This window comes from Lupinus angustifolius, unplaced genomic scaffold (genome assembly GCF_001865875.1).
Source record: "Lupinus angustifolius cultivar Tanjil unplaced genomic scaffold, LupAngTanjil_v1.0 Scaffold_378, whole genome shotgun sequence".
Lineage (NCBI taxonomy): Eukaryota > Viridiplantae > Streptophyta > Magnoliopsida > Fabales > Fabaceae > Lupinus > Lupinus angustifolius.
The window spans coordinates 406,679-410,509 of record NW_017727781.1 but is presented as its reverse complement, the minus strand read 5'-3'; positions in this window follow the sequence as shown (position 1 = coordinate 410,509).

The window sequence follows — 3,831 nt, the reverse complement described above, 5'->3', positions numbered from 1 at the left end:
CAAGTCAAATCTGACTTGGTGGTGCCTACTATAATAGGATATGGGGTTAGTAGATAGGGGGTTGTTAGTATTTTTTAGGATTTACATTAGGTTAAATTTTGTGTATAAATAGAGTTAATAGAATAGGTTAGTTTTCTGGTTCCTAAAAAATACAAAAAAACTGCACAGAGAGAAATTATTTTGAGAAGAACAACACTGTTCAGTAAAAAAGGAGAGAGATTTCCCAAAGTTTCACTAAGCGATCCAGTGTGCACGAGGGTAGGAGAAGTTGTGTGCAATCGCCTTCAAAGCAGTTGGATTTGCATACTGCTTTGGTTGACCTTCCTTAACGCACGTGATCGCGACACACAGGCGAGTGCATTCCTAACCGCGTGGACACGCACGTACAGGAGCAAAACCCTTGTCCATGGACTCTGATTCGGTGTGAAGAACAACACTGTTCAGTAAAAAAGGAGAGGGATTTCCCAAAGTTTCACTGCGCGATCCAGTGTGCACGAGGGTAGGAGAAGTTGTGTGCAATCGCCTTCAAAGTAGTTGGATTTGCATACTGCTTTGGTTGACCTTCCTTAACGCACGTGATCGCGACACACAGGCGAGTGCATTCCTAACCGCGTGGACACGCACGTACAGGAGCAAAACCCTTGTCCAGGGACTCTGATTCGGTGTGCTCAGACGTATCGTCCACGCTGTGCACCCTCATCTTCTGTCAAGTAGAAAAGTGACACGCAGGCGAGTCTACGCGTGTCCAGTGAGCGCGTCCGTAGCAGAATATCTCACTGGGAATCTTTCACGTGTGGACGAGTGCATTATACCCACAATGAGCTCATTGATCCCACGGCCAGAAGACGTCCACGTCATCAGTCCAATATGAAACCACCACCAGCCATTGGCAAGGCGACACGTGTCTGGAGGTGCATTGATCTTTTCTGCACATGAACAAAACTCATACAGGTATATCATTTTAATATTTATTTTTATCTAAAAGCATTTATATTTCTTTTAAAATGATAATAGATATATTTCATCATGAATATTTTATTATTTTTATTATGATAGCAGAATAAAATTATAAATAATATATTTTATTAAATAAATGTTACTTTTTATTTATTTATTATGTGTAAATACTATAAAAATAATAATATCTTAATAAAGTTAATAACTAATTAACTTTTTTGTGTTGTTTCTATTATTTTTAAATGGAATATATTTGTTTATTTTTGTAAATAAAAATAATAAAGTTTATATTTTTTTAAAGAGAAAACATAATATCTAAAATAAAAAACATCTTTAATAATAGATTATTTGCTTAAAACACGAATTTATAACACTATCAATTTTTATAACAAAAATATATTTTTAGGGATTAATCAAAGGATGGAGGCAGGTCATGGTGACATTTCTTGTCCTCGTATCATCCTTGAACGGTCGCGTTACGACGCTTCTTTTCATTCGATTAATTCTTTAATTAATAATATAAAAAAACTAAAAAATTATATCATTTCTTAAATTAATAATAAAAAACCAAAAAAATGACATTATAATTATTTTCAAACCTTTTTAAAATGGGATGCAGTGCGGGCATTAGTTTCTGCTACTTCATTTTTTTTAAGAAGTTAATTATTTTAACCAAAAAATCATTTTGAAAATAGAACTACGTACGTCTTGATTTTCTAAAATGTATAGGAATACGTAAGAGCAAGCAATATTGTCAGACTAGAAAAATAAAAATAAATAAATAATTTGTGTACACAAATTTAAATTTAAATAATTCAAGGGTATTTAAATCATACAATTGGCAAGGGTACCGTTTAATTACGGGCGGACGAGGTGCTAATACCTTCCTCGATCCGTAATCGACTCCCGAACCTGGATATCACAATCCAAAATCCCAATGGGATTGGGCTTTAAAGATTTTTCTACATTTTTAACCATAAAATGTAGTGGCGACACTAAGAGGTCGCATAACCGAAAATCGGGGCGCGACACTACTCAAGATATCAATTGCAACATAGAAGGAGATGAAGAAGAAGGACTTGGGAAGAAAATAACTTAGAGTCTTATTGTTTTCTCTTTTTGGGCTTTCTGTTTGTATTTGGGCCATTAGTTAGTTACTTTCTGTTTTTTATTATTTTCCCATTTCAGTTAGGTGAGTGGAGTTAGTTGCTTAGTCTCATTTCTATTTATAGCATTGTTCTTCATTACTCTATGTAAGAAATAAGAGGGCAAGAACACTAAGTCATTTTTCATATACAAGAAGTTCCATTTATCATCTTCTTTGTTCAGATCTTTTCTCAACACATCACATTGATGGCATACCATAAGTTTAATATGGTATCAGAGCCTCTTCATTGAAGAGGCTCTGCCACGCCAAAACCGTTGCATTCTTTCTTTCTCCAACATTCATCAAACCCTTATTTCTCTCTGTGTTTTATTTTCTAATTCCCTTTTCTTTGTTCCTATAAAGAGACGAAGAACACTGATCAATCATCATTCATTGAAATGGATAATCGTGCAATAACACCGATTAATCCTGCACAGGACCCTTTATCTCCATTCTTCATACATCCAAGTGAGAATCCTAGTGCGACTTTAGTTTCAATTCTGTTGAATGCTGATAACTACCATACTTGGTCTCAAGAAATAGCAAGATCTATAAAGACTGATGAGCAATATATTACACATTATTCATAACCTTAATTTAGCATGATTGATGATTCTTTGTGCCTAATTGACTTTGTTTCAAATGGTTTAGTGTTTTAGACTTTATTGGACTAATATTCCTAAAATAAGTTAATTTGGGATTATTTGGCCTGATTAAATCTATTATCATTTTCAGATCACATTTGGCACCAATGGCATTTTGGGCATTATGGAAGTCGAGGATATGTGTTGAAGTGAAGATTGTATTTTTAACTTAGGAGTTGTTTTTATTGTAATTTGGCTTTGGGCCCATTGTTTACGCCCAATTCAGTTTATGTGTGTTGGAGGGGTTAAATTCGGATTCCCCACTCCAAACACACACACTTCACGTTTTGCCTCATTTTGAAAACACATTTTCCGTTTTCCCTCTTTGTGCTCTGCTAGGTTTGCTCTTCATTTTCTCATTTTCGGTTTGCTCTTCCATTGCCATGGAAGGCTAAATTTTTGGACTAAGTTCCTTTGGTAATGTATCACAACTCTTGAGGTTTAGTTATTAATGCATTTTCGGTTTCTTTATTGTTGATTTCTTCTATCTTTTCTGAATATGGTTTAATTAATACCATTTCTTAGAAACTGGTTGGTTGAGTTTATCTTCACTTAGTTGATTTACTCTCCCTAGTGCATGAATGCTTAGTTCGTGTGAATTTGTTAATCGTTTCATACCTTTACTAATTTCACTTAGTTTGATGTTTAGGTTCCGGAACTTTGAATTGATTATCGCTTAGTTAATTGATTCTCAACAAATTCGGAAGTTAATGGTTGGAATCTGAAAATAATCTTTTGAAACCGAGGATTGAGTTGTGAACAAACGAACCAAAGGGATTTAGCCGTTTTATTACATTGTTTAACTACTGTTTCTGAATTTGATTTATGTTCATAATATCCAACAACAAAAACCCCCTTGTGAGTGTGAGTATAAGGTGTTTGAAACTTTGCTTGAAAGATAATCCTTGGGAAACGACCTAGGAGTCACTTCCTAGTACTGCAGTTTTAATTTTTATATTATTTGTATCGGGTACGGTCTCGATCAAATTTGGTGTCGTTGTCGGGGATTATCGGTTCATGTCAAAGGTTCTTAGTATTGTTTAGTATATGTCTTAGAATAACCATTCTGTTTGGGTTTCAAAT